The sequence below is a fragment of the Rana temporaria genome, chromosome 1 (genome assembly GCF_905171775.1).
Source record: "Rana temporaria chromosome 1, aRanTem1.1, whole genome shotgun sequence".
Taxonomy (NCBI): Eukaryota; Metazoa; Chordata; class Amphibia; order Anura; family Ranidae; genus Rana; species Rana temporaria.
In genome coordinates, this window is record NC_053489.1 from 496,481,899 (window position 1) to 496,495,316 (window position 13,418).

At 42.9% G+C, this 13,418-nt stretch overlaps 1 protein-coding gene across 1 annotated transcript in view; it reads right to left on the reverse strand.

The window, feature by feature from the left end:
- Nucleotides 1-7,793: 7,793 nt before the first annotated feature.
- ANKRD50 (ankyrin repeat domain 50) overlaps nucleotides 7,794-13,418 on the reverse strand; it is a 67,500-nt gene continuing 61,875 nt past the window's right edge. Inside the window, exon 5 of the mRNA XM_040330633.1 lies at nucleotides 7,794-9,984. The gene's annotated coding sequence lies outside the window, so the exon portion shown is untranslated. The remainder of the gene's footprint in view (nucleotides 9,985-13,418) is intronic.

Sequence of the window (13,418 nt, forward strand, 5' to 3'; positions counted from 1 at the left end):
GGCGTGGCTTACAGCAGTCAGGTGAAGCAAGGCAGCAAATGGTGGGGGCAGCAGATCAGAGCCAATCAGGTTGTCAGCACAGAGTCCAGCACAGCAGATTCTTCCTCCAGCAGGGGGATCACTGATGTGGTGACGCCATGACAGAAAAAGCCCTCTATGGAGGGGGGCGTGGCTTACAGCAGTCAGGTGAAGCAAGGCAGCAAATGGTGGGGGCAGCAGATCAGAGCCAATCAGGTTGTCAGCACAGAGTCCAGCACAGCAGATTCTTCCTCCAGCAGGGGGATCACTGATGTGGTGACGCCATGACAGAAAAAGCCCTCTATGGAGGGGGGCGTGGCTTACAGCAGTCAGGTGAAGCAAGGCAGCAAATGGTGGGGGCAGCAGATCAGAGCCAATCAGGTTGTCAGCACAGAGTCCAGCACAGCAGATTCTTCCTCCAGCAGGGGGATCACTGATGTGGTGACGCCATGACAGAAAAAGCCCTCTATGGAGGGGGGCGTGGCTTACAGCAGTCAGGTGAAGCAAGGCAGCAAATGGTGGGGGCAGCAGATCAGAGCCAATCAGGTTGTCAGCACAGAGTCCAGCACAGCAGATTCTTCCTCCAGCAGGGGGATCACTGATGTGGTGACGCCATGACAGAAAAAGCCCTCTATGGAGGGGGGCGTGGCTTACAGCAGTCAGGTGAAGCAAGGCAGCAAATGGTGGGGGCAGCAGATCAGAGCCAATCAGGTTGTCAGCACAGAGTCCAGCACAGCAGATTCTTCCTCCAGCAGGGGGATCACTGATGTGGTGACGCCATGACAGAAAAAGCCCTCTATGGAGGGGGGCGTGGCTTACAGCAGTCAGGTGAAGCAAGGCAGCAAATGGTGGGGGCAGCAGATCAGAGCCAATCAGGTTGTCAGCACAGAGTCCAGCACAGCAGATTCTTCCTCCAGCAGGGGGATCACTGATGTGGTGACGCCATGACAGAAAAAGCCCTCTATGGAGGGGGGCGTGGCTTACAGCAGTCAGGTGAAGCAAGGCAGCAAATGGTGGGGGCAGCAGATCAGAGCCAATCAGGTTGTCAGCACAGAGTCCAGCACAGCAGATTCTTCCTCCAGCAGGGGGATCACTGATGTGGTGACGCCATGACAGAAAAAGCCCTCTATGGAGGGGGGCGTGGCTTACAGCAGTCAGGTGAAGCAAGGCAGCAAATGGTGGGGGCAGCAGATCAGAGCCAATCAGGTTGTCAGCACAGAGTCCAGCACAGCAGATTCTTCCTCCAGCAGGGGGATCACTGATGTGGTGACGCCATGACAGAAAAAGCCCTCTATGGAGGGGGGCGTGGCTTACAGCAGTCAGGTGAAGCAAGGCAGCAAATGGTGGGGGCAGCAGATCAGAGCCAATCAGGTTGTCAGCACAGAGTCCAGCACAGCAGATTCTTCCTCCAGCAGGGGGATCACTGATGTGGTGACGCCATGACAGAAAAAGCCCTCTATGGAGGGGGGCGTGGCTTACAGCAGTCAGGTGAAGCAAGGCAGCAAATGGTGGGGGCAGCAGATCAGAGCCAATCAGGTTGTCAGCACAGAGTCCAGCACAGCAGATTCTTCCTCCAGCAGGGGGGATCACTGATGTGGTGACGCCATGACAGAAAAAGCCCTCTATGGAGGGGGCGTGGCTTACAGCAGTCAGGTGAAGCAAGGCAGCAAATGGTGGGGGCAGCAGATCAGAGCCAATCAGGTTGTCAGCACAGAGTCCAGCACAGCAGATTCTTCCTCCAGCAGGGGGATCACTGATGTGGTGACGCCATGACAGAAAAAGCCCTCTATGGAGGGGGGCGTGGCTTACAGCAGTCAGGTGAAGCAAGGCAGCAAATGGTGGGGGCAGCAGATCAGAGCCAATCAGGTTGTCAGCACAGAGTCCAGCACAGCAGATTCTTCCTCCAGCAGGGGGATCACTGATGTGGTGACGCCATGACAGAAAAAGCCCTCTATGGAGGGGGGCGTGGCTTACAGCAGTCAGGTGAAGCAAGGCAGCAAATGGTGGGGGCAGCAGATCAGAGCCAATCAGGTTGTCAGCACAGAGTCCAGCACAGCAGATTCTTCCTCCAGCAGGGGGATCACTGATGTGGTGACGCCATGACAGAAAAAGCCCTCTATGGAGGGGGGCGTGGCTTACAGCAGTCAGGTGAAGCAAGGCAGCAAATGGTGGGGGCAGCAGATCAGAGCCAATCAGGTTGTCAGCACAGAGTCCAGCACAGCAGATTCTTCCTCCAGCAGGGGGATCACTGATGTGGTGACGCCATGACAGAAAAAGCCCTCTATGGAGGGGGGCGTGGCTTACAGCAGTCAGGTGAAGCAAGGCAGCAAATGGTGGGGGCAGCAGATCAGAGCCAATCAGGTTGTCAGCACAGAGTCCAGCACAGCAGATTCTTCCTCCAGCAGGGGGATCACTGATGTGGTGACGCCATGACAGAAAAAGCCCTCTATGGAGGGGGGCGTGGCTTACAGCAGTCAGGTGAAGCAAGGCAGCAAATGGTGGGGGCAGCAGATCAGAGCCAATCAGGTTGTCAGCACAGAGTCCAGCACAGCAGATTCTTCCTCCAGCAGGGGGATCACTGATGTGGTGACGCCATGACAGAAAAAGCCCTCTATGGAGGGGGGCGTGGCTTACAGCAGTCAGGTGAAGCAAGGCAGCAAATGGTGGGGGCAGCAGATCAGAGCCAATCAGGTTGTCAGCACAGAGTCCAGCACAGCAGATTCTTCCTCCAGCAGGGGGATCACTGATGTGGTGACGCCATGACAGAAAAAGCCCTCTATGGAGGGGGGCGTGGCTTACAGCAGTCAGGTGAAGCAAGGCAGCAAATAGTGGGGGCAGCAGATCAGAGCCAATCAGGTTGTCAGCACAGAGTCCAGCACAGCAGATTCTTCCTCCACTGTGATTTGTGACCCCTCCATTATCCCATTGAGATGACAGGAAAGTTGCGCCTCCCAGGTAACAAGCTTAGCTGGGAGTGTGTCTGCGCATGCTCAGTACGAACAGGAAGCTGAATTCCCCCACTCTGTGGAAACATCCACAGCCTGCGATGATGGTGGAAAGGGGGGGATGGGTTCCTGAGTGGGGAGCACTGTACTAGGAAGTGTCCTTACGTTCTTGACAGAAAATGGTAAGGAAGCATTACAGTGACAAGAGGCACTGGAGACAGTGCTTGGATGGTCTAGCAGAACCCCTCCCTCACTACACAGGAGGAAGTAATAGTGGACACATCAACATCGCCTGGTGTGTGATCAGCAGCCTCAGCCAACAACGCCCCTCTCGTAACTGGGTCAGGAAGGCACACACAACCCCTCGGACTCCTCCTACAAATACAGGCTAGCCTCCGGCCAGCTATATAATATATTTAGATTTCAAACTAGCTACGTCTAATGCCGAGTCCACACGACCGTTTTTCAGGTTGTAAAAAATTACGTTTTTTAATGGTCTAGAAAAAACAACGTTTTTTTCAACCCGATCATTAAAACGGCCTTGCCCACACACGATCGTGAAAAAAAAAATGCTCTAGCAAAGCGCGGTGACGTACAACGGCACTATAAAGGGGAAGTTCCATGCAGATGGCTCCATCCTTGGGACTGCTTTTGCGGATTTCGTGTTAGTAAAAGTTTGGTGAGAGACGATTCGCGCTTTTCAGTCTGCTACAGCGTGATGAATGTGCCATCTCCATTATGAACACTAGTTTTACCAGAATGAGCGCTCCAGTCTCATAATTTGCTTCTGAGCATGCACGGTTTTTTCACGTCGTTAAAGCCCACACACGACCATTTTTTACGACGTTAAAAACGTAGTGAAAAATTGGAGCATGTTCCAAATTTTTAATGGTCATTTTTTACATCGTGAAAAATGCTCTGGAGCCCACACACACACACAATCGTTTTTAATAGCATTAAAAAAAAAAACTTAATTTTTTACAACCCGAGAAACGGTCGAGTGTACGCGGCATCAGGCTATTGCCGAAACACGTCAGTGCTATTGTTTTACAGTCACTCTGATGTACCAATAAAATACACTTCAAGGATTTCTGTGCTGCTGGCTCTTCTTACCATTTATTGCTTTGGGCAGACACTTGGAACTGCTGTTCAGCAAGGGTATATGAGCGATGCCTCATCTTCATTTCACTACTTAGCAAGTTACCAACCTAAAACAAAAGTGGGAGATTTTACTCGCTGTCTTGTTCCATAATCAGCAAATTAGTACAGTGATCAGGATGTCAGCTTTGCGGCCTGTGTGGGTGGGCTTTTGCTCAAGTCAGAACAGTTTCTCTCTCTCTACACAGTCAGTGAATAATTCTATTAGAGTCTCAAATACGCACTGAATGCATCTGCAAAGCAAGATGCTTTTGCCCATCGACAAGTCCTGGCTTAAAATTGTCACTAAACCCACATCGTAACAAACTCTCAATAAATGCTGTATTACATATTCACTCAGTCACTAGAGAGATTGGCAACTCTGCACATGCTCGGTTTTCAGTGATGTGTTATGCTGAGTATTTCCTCCCCTATCACATCTGAGTAGCCCATGTGACTATGAAGTCACACGTGAGGGTACATACAGTGGTAAATGACAGTCCATGCCCTCCCTCCTCCTTCATGCCCACTAGACAGCTAAACACAAGGGTGGGGGGGGGGCAGAATATTACATGTAGATTTGAGGCTTCAGCTCCCTCTTATTCCAAGACTCAGGCCGGAGAGGTGTGTCAGTCAACAATCCAACACCATGTTATTTTCAAAAGAATATTGATTTGATTTCAAATACATTTTGTGTGACAATTTACAATTTATTGCGATCATTTATTTTACTCTGTATCCCAAAGGCTGTTCTTTAATTTTCTTATTTTAAACATGTTACCAGCAGCAGAGAAGAAGCTCCTCCTGGTCATATTTCCCTGCAGACAGGCTGGAAAAAATCTGGGTCATGCGACAGCTGTATATTGATTTTAAAAAAAGGCAACAGATTTTTTTTATTTTTATTAAAATAATTATAGTGCCATCATCCATATACAGAAATAGAAGAGACAATGTAAATGAAAAAAAGTGTGTGTTTAGTATCACTTTAACAAGTTACCAATGGTAGTAATCTATATTTCTATCAGGACAGATTTCTGGGGTGGTGATGTGTGTAAGTTTATATAAATTTCTGATACATCACTTACTACATGAAGCCCAAACAGGCCAACTAATTGGAGGTACCCATGAGGCATTCTACAGTGGTAAATCCATTCATGACTTCAGTGGATTCTTTCTTTCTTTGCGCAAATCCATTATTCGGTTTTAAATTACATTTTACGTTCATGCAAATGTTTTATTTTATTTTTTTAAATTGTCAAACCTGTCAATTTTTACCTCAGAATAGGATACATGTGGACTGCTACAGTTTAATTATGTTGTGAGCATGAGCCTAAAACAATTACAAGTACAGCAAATAATATGCCAATAGAACAGAAATGCTAATTACGTTATGATATTAAAAAAATAGAGATATCAAATGAAAAGCAAATATATTTATTATGCACTTTCATATACAGTCATTTGCTGAATATTATACAAGGAATAAAATAAAAAGAAATTTACATGTTTAATTCAATTTACATTAGATATTTACAATTGAAGACAGGAGAAAAAAAAAAAAAAAAACATTAAATGAAAAGGTTTTCATTGACGATGGAGCAAAATACATTTGCATAGCAGAGTAAATGATCTGGGAAGTAATATTGTATGAACGACAAATTAAATACTGCTAAGAGTAGAACAAAACCAGTCAAAAATGTTGCAACTTTGATGTAATGAAAAGCAATGTTTACATGTTCACTGATTCAAAGAGATGCTACTTTATTCACTTCAGTCTTCGGCGACAGCTTTATTGGCATATTAAGAAACAATACAAAGCTAGTGGTTTTACAAAAAATTTCCCAGTCTGTATGTGTGCTTATAGCCCTCTAAGACTCCATTCACACAGGGGCAACACGACTTCCAGCACGACTTTGGGAGGCAACTTGGACACGACTTGAGTATGAATCACAGCGCGACATGAGGCAACTTACAAGGCAACTTCAAGTTGCCTCCAGGACAGGAGGCTTTCCAGTGGCCAAACAATAATCAGCTGTGGGAGGGGTTTGCCTGAGAAATGTATGTTCTCTTCCTGTATTGTTGCTTCTGTTAAGACAGTGATCTGACTTCTGAGGCAACTTCCATTGAAATCAATGGGTACAAGTTGCCTACAAGTCGGATTGAAGTAGTACAGGAACCTCTTTTGAAGTCGGAGCGACTGCAGTAGTGTGCATTAAGACGGCTCCGTTCACTTACATTGATTTTCACATGCAGCACGACTTGAGGCGACTAGGGCCAACTTGGGGCGACTTGAAGTCGGATCCAAAGTCGTCCCTGTGTGAATGGGCTCCAAGTGTGTGTCTATGTATACATTTATTATATACATAATAATACACACACAAACACTTCTATAACGCTTCATTAAAGAAGATGTGCGCCCCATGGTTCCTTACAGTGCCTTGTCTCTGCTCACACTGCCATCCAACATTTTACCATTTCACAATCGGTCATTTTGAAGGAAGAAATAAATAATCACAGGGCTACATCTTGTTGTAGTCCTAATCCAACCAACCAACCCTCCCCAAGCACTGAATGAAATTCTATCCTAGAGCCAGTCAGCAGTTGTGCTCTTTTTGTATTACTTAGTCAACCATCACCACATTTCTGGTTTGTTGAACACTACCTTTTTTTATTTATTTATTTTTAAGAAAGGGCTTGTAGGTTTTGCTAGATTTCTACTTGTTCCAAATGCCTTGTATCTATATGGGAATTAGACATCCATCATTCCTCCTGGTCAAAAAAAAAAAAAAAAAAAGACCAGACATTTTGAAAAACAAGATTTCAGTGCAGTCAAGTAGGAGTCCTGGGCTCCCTGACGCTAGTCAAAAATGCATACTCATGCAGAAATGAATGACTAACGCTCTTCCATCATTGCAAAAGTATCCATTTTCCCCCAGAAGGCATGCACAGAAACCATACCAACCTTTCTCTCACCCTTCCTCTAGTCTAAATCTTTTGTAGAGATATGTCCATCCACACACATTTGTATGATTAGCCATAGTTCTTTTGTAACAGCGACCGTTTTATCAAATCCCATGAATGCAGATAAGAACTCTGTGTAAGTCATGTAGGCTTAAAATGTTTAACAACCTCTAAGCAGAAAATGGCATAATTACTAAAGGCAGTGCAGGAAACGTTTGAAACTTTGTAAAGAGCCTTTTCTTCTTTTTATGTCTAAAACGTAATATATCTGTGCAGGTTTAATTATTCTAAACCTAATACGAATGAACGAAATGGCTGTACTTGCTTATCCTGCAGCCGATCCAGTCTGGTTTTCCAGCGGTGGAAGTGCGGGAGAGGACTGTCAATTGCTAAGAAATTACATCACCCATAGACTTACTATGGGCCTTCTGTTGTCAGCTGCCTCTCCTGCACCAGCTTCCACACTGAAGCCGCCACTGACAGCTGATGCTGGGACCAGACTGGATCGGCTGCAGAATAGGCAAGTACACCAATTTTTGCTTTACAGGATTAGATAGATTAGATTTAGAATGTGGCAGAGAGCAGGTTTAGCGTTTTAGGTTTTGCTTGAACTTCCACCTTTAAGGAATAAAGTTGGCTATATATAAAAAAAAAAAAAAAAAAATCTCATTCAGCCTGTGTACTGAATAAAAAAAAAAAAAAAAAAATCAGATTCCTCCATCCATGCTATAGAAAGTGTGGATGGATGAATTCTGCAGTGCAAGCTATTGTATTCTGACAGAAGGCAGTAACTGTCAGAATACCTGAACAGCGGTTGCAATTTTCCCGCCCAGCTCCTTTCTTGAATTAAAGGATGCTGGGTGGAAGAGTGCTGGACCATCCACAAAGAATTTTGGCCAGTTAAGTTTCGTCCAGCGAAAGGCCAGCCTATATTGGAACTTTATTTAGAAAACAAAGGCCTGCTAAATCACTTCAGGCTGGCCCCTTTTGCAGGTAGATCTATGTAAAACCTTAAAAATTACTGATTAAAATCCAGTAATACAATGTCTCACCCTGCTCTGTACATGTTCAGATGCTCTTTATTTTGTGCTGAAAACGTAGAGGCCAATGTGCTGACAGCCTAAAGATTTACTGCTGCTCATGGGCTCTGGGCTTTAACAATAAGGCAGCGTCCAGCAAGAAGAAACAGGAGCAATGCTGGAGGCAATTTACAGCACACACAAATTTCAGTAGCACAATTATTAATGTGGAATGTACGTTCCTTGCAAAGGAACCTTAATTTTTTACCAAGTTATTAGAGGTAAAGTTCCACTTTAAGATGTCCTCTCATATTTGAGAGTAGCTGTCCTGTCAACTGCCTGACTGTATTATCAGTTGTCTATCTTAAGCTTTAAACTACCTAGCTCTATTTGGCACCGTTACGCAGTCTCAGGCTAAGGCTAGGCAGATGATACGGCAGAAAACACTAGCTCTCGAGTGAGGATAAATAAAAGGAAAAAACAAAGATTTCATACATCTACCTCCACAATTATAATAAACACATACTTTTCAGAGTTTTTCAGAAGCCCAATTATGGCTGGTTTTCTTTAAGAATTTATTTGAATATATCCAAGTATATGTCCCACAGGGACAAGAATTTTGAAACTTTGATAATGTGTTGTAGCTCTTCAGCAGAGGCTTTTTTTTACTATTACCACTATATGCTACATGTGTAAAATAAATATGCCATTACAGTTACAGGGAAAAAAAAAGGGAATCTTTGTCATTTGTACATGTCCACATGTCTGACACAAACAAGTTAACTACATATTTTCTCTAACTGGACGAAAAACATAACAGATTACAAAGTTCATTTAAATAAAGTTAAGCCAATGTTAACACCAGAAAAATATTTAACACTGAGATCATCAGTGGCAGATAAATATGCACTTTTAAAAGATTTTTGTATTGTGCAAAGTTGAGCATAATACATTCAACTCCACAGCAAAAAAAAGGCGGAAAAGGAATTTGTTGGACTCTTGACTGTGCAAGGCATGTCTGGGCATGATACAAGAGTTGTTGCATTCAATAAGTAAATACTGCAGAGGACTAGGCTGTGCGTGTGTCTTTTTCCTTGTACATTTCTGGCCTTCAAAGTGTTAAGATACTTTGTAGGTTTTCAAGTCTACAGAGTTGTATTATTTCAGATGCTGTCAAGACCTGACTTATTAAAACACACAAAAATGAATACATTTCTGCTGCTTGTCTCATTTCTGAACGGCAGATTTGAGAAGAGTCATACAGTTCACGGCAGGACATGCATACTTATGCTCCCGTTTTATATAAAAAGCTGCAAATAGCACAAATGTTTTATAGGGGGAGAAAGGGGAATTTTAGGTGCAGTTACAAAGTGCATTGTGTGCACATTTTCAAGACACAATTTCAGTATTTTTTTCCTTAAATTTGCCTAGAATTAGGCATGTTTAATATTCAGTCAACCCAAAATTGTCATTTCAGCTTTTGGTAACTGCCAGGGGAGTTAACTTGTATTATACATGTGCGAGTCTCTGGTGGTAAGATCATTGCAGTTGATCTTGCATAAAAAAGGCATGTCACAATCTGTCAGATTCTGGATGAAAAAGAAAAAAGAAATTGCAGAGGGTGAGCGAAGAAAAAAAAAAAAACACAAAATTAACACATTGATTGGAAACTTTGACAGGAACTATAGCTGGGAATCTTGATGCTTAAGTCCCATAGATGCTTAAGATGCCAAAAATGTGACCTGACCCAGCACATACCACCAATAACTGAAATATCACATTTGAATGGACCGTCTTTTTAAAACAATAACCAGTGGACTCATGGTCAGAAAAAAAAAAAAAATTAAAAAGGATTTGCAGTTTTAGGTGTCTTCTAGTATGTTACAGTCTTGTGCTTTTTCAACCTGTGAAAAGTGAAGAAAAAAACGTTACATAAAATGTATACAATAATATATATTTTTAAAAGATTAACATCAGGCAAACAGCTAAATACAAAGACAAAATCTATATATGTGAACCATTTTAGCCACTACAACAGGGCTTGAAAATCCCATGCTGACTAAAAACTGTGTCCTGGTGCCTGGGCTTTTGTCAGCACATTCACCGTTAGAACAAGTAGTGCGCTTAGGGTTGCCACCAGTATGAGATTGACCCGAACAGTCTGGGTTTTGACACTGACACTTTGCCCAAGTTTCTGTTCACCTGAAATCTGAACACATCAGTCTCAGCCTGTCAGCTTAGCATCCTGGGATGCAGCCAGCCAGTGCAGGAACCATCAAACTCAGTGATCATTCCAGTCAGCTGCGCCTGCCTGTTCTGTGCTCGCACTGCCTACTCCCCTGTGGCAAATGCCTATGCCCCCTGCTTGTAAGGCATTATTTATAGACAGTCTAAGAGTAGACAGAGTGCAGGAGTTGGTAACAAACAGTTGTGCTCATAAGTTTACATAACCTGGTAGAATTTATGTTTTCTTGGCTATTTTTCAGAGAATATAAAAACATTTTTCACTCATAGTTAGTGTTTGGCTTAAGGCATTATCAACTGTGTTTACTCTTTTTAAAATCATAATCACGACAGAAACTACCCAAATGACACAGATCAAAAGTTTGCATACCCTGGTGACAAAGGGATTTGAATGGTTATTAAAAAGGTAACAATCCTTACTTATGATCCGTTTAATTGTAATTAGTGTCTGTATAAAAAGGACAATGAGTTTCTGGACTCATGACAGACCCTTGCATCTTTCATCCAGTGCTGCACTGAAGTTTCTGGCTTTAGAGTCACAGGGTAAGCAAAAGAATTGTCAAAAGAATCTGCGGGAAAAGGTAGTTGAACTGTATAAAACAGAAAAGGGATATAAAAAAAAAAAAAGATATCCAAGGAAATGAGAATGGCAATTAGCAGTGTTCAAACTCTAATCAAGAAGTGGTCGAGTTGCCAGAAGAAAGCCATCACTATGCAAATGCCACAAAGTATCCCGCTTACAATACGCAAAACAGCACAGAGACAAGCCATCAAACTTCTGGCACAAAGTCATTTTGAGTGATAATACCAAAATTTCACTTTTTGGCTACAACCATAAACACTACATTTGGAGAGGAGTCAACAAGGCCTATGATGAAAGGTACACAATTCCTACTGTGAAACACGGAGGTGGATCGCTGATGTTTTGGGAGATGTGGGAGCTATAAAAAAGGCACAGGAAATTATGTCAAAATTGATGGCAAGATGAATGCAGTATGTTATCAAAAAATACTGGAGGAACATTTGCATTCATCAGCCAGGAAGTTGCGCATGGGACGTACTTGGACATTCCAACATACCAATGATCCAAAACACAAGGCCAAGTCAACCTGCCATTGGCTACAGCAGAATAAAGTGAAGGTTCTGGAGTGGCCATCTCAGTCTCTTCACCTCAATATCATTGAGCCACTTGGGGAGATCAAAAATGTGACGTTCATGCAAGACAGGCCAAGAATTTACAGGAATTGGCTTTTTGCCAAGAGGAATGTGCAGCTTTACCACCTGAGAAGATAAAGAGCCTCATCCACAAATACCACAAAAGACTTCAAGCTGTCATTGATGTTAAAATGTATTAAGAACTGGGCATGTAAACTTTTGATCAGGGTCATTTGGGAAGTTTCTGTTGTCCTTATGATTAAAAAAAAAAAAAAAAAAAAAAAGAAAAAAAAAAAAAAAAAAGAGTAAAACACAGTTAATTGATAATAAATGGTGTCAGCCAAACACCAACCATGAGCGAAAGAAAAGTTTGTGTGTCATTCATATTCTCTGAAAAATAGCCAAGAAATCATAAAATTCTGCCAGGGTATGTAAACTTATTAGCACAACTAATATATATAACACAACATTACACATACACACACACACACACACACACACACTAGTGATCCTGCACTGTACTGTATATATAGTATATATAGTATATGTATATGTATATGTATATATAGCCTGCACTGTATATATAGTCTACACTGAATGCAAAAATTATATATATATATATATATATATATATATATATATATATATATATATATATATATATATATATATATATATATATATATATATATATATATATATATATATATATATATATACACACACACATACATCTCACAGAAGCAAGTACACCCCTTACATTTTTGTAAATGTTATAGCTTTTCATGTGACAAAACACTAAAGAAATTACACTTTGCTACAATGTAAAGTAGTGAGTGTACAGCTTGTATAAGAGTCAATTTGCTGTCTCTTCAAAATAACCCAACACAATTTTTAAACTGCTGGCAACAAAAAGGGAGTGACAATGTCCAGATTGGGCCCAAATTGACAATATTTTGAGTGGCTACCATTATTTTCCAGCACTGCCTTAACACTCTTGGGCATGAGGTTCACCAGATCTTCACAGGTTGCCCCTGGAGTCCTCTTCCACTCCTCCATGACGACATCACAGAGCTGGTGGATGCAAGAGACATTGAACTCCTCCACCTTCAGTCTGAGGATGCCCCACAGATGCTCAATAGGGTTTAGGTCTGGAGACATGCTTGGCCAGTCTATCCCCTTTACCCTTAGCTTCTTTAGCAAGGCAGTGGTAGTCTTGGAGGGGTGTTTGGGGTCATTCTGTAGAAAAACTGCCCCGCTGCCAGTCTTCCAAGGGAGGGGATCATTCTCTGCTTCAGTACGTCACAGTACATGCCGACATTCATGATTCCCTCAATGAACTGTAGCTCCCTAGTGCTGGCAGCACTCATGCAGCCCCAGACCATGGCATTCCCACCACCATGCTTGACCGTATGCAAGACACACTTGTCTTTGTACTTCGCATCTGGTTGCCGTCACACATGCTTGACACCATCTGAACCAAATACGTTTATCTTGGTCTCAGACCACAGGACATGGTTCCAGTAATCCATGTCCTTTGCTTGTCTTCAGCAAACTCTTTAGAAGAGGCTTCCTTCTGGGATGACAGCCAAGCAGACCAATTTGATGCAGTGTTCGGTGTATGGTCTTGAGCACCGACAGGCTGACCCCCCCACCCCTTCAATCTTTGCAGCAATGCTGGCAGCACTTAGTCTATTTCCCAACCTCTGGTTATGACGCCGAGCATGTGAACTCAACTTTTGTTCGACCATGGCGAGGCCTGTTTTGAGTGGAATATGTCCTGTTAAACCACTGTATGGTCTTGACCACCATGCTAAAGCTCTGTTTCAGGGTCTTGGCAATCTTCTTGTAGCCTATGACATTTTATATAGAGCAATAATTCTTTTTTTTTTTTTTCAGATCCTCAGAGAGGTCTTTGCCATGAGGTACCATTTTGAAC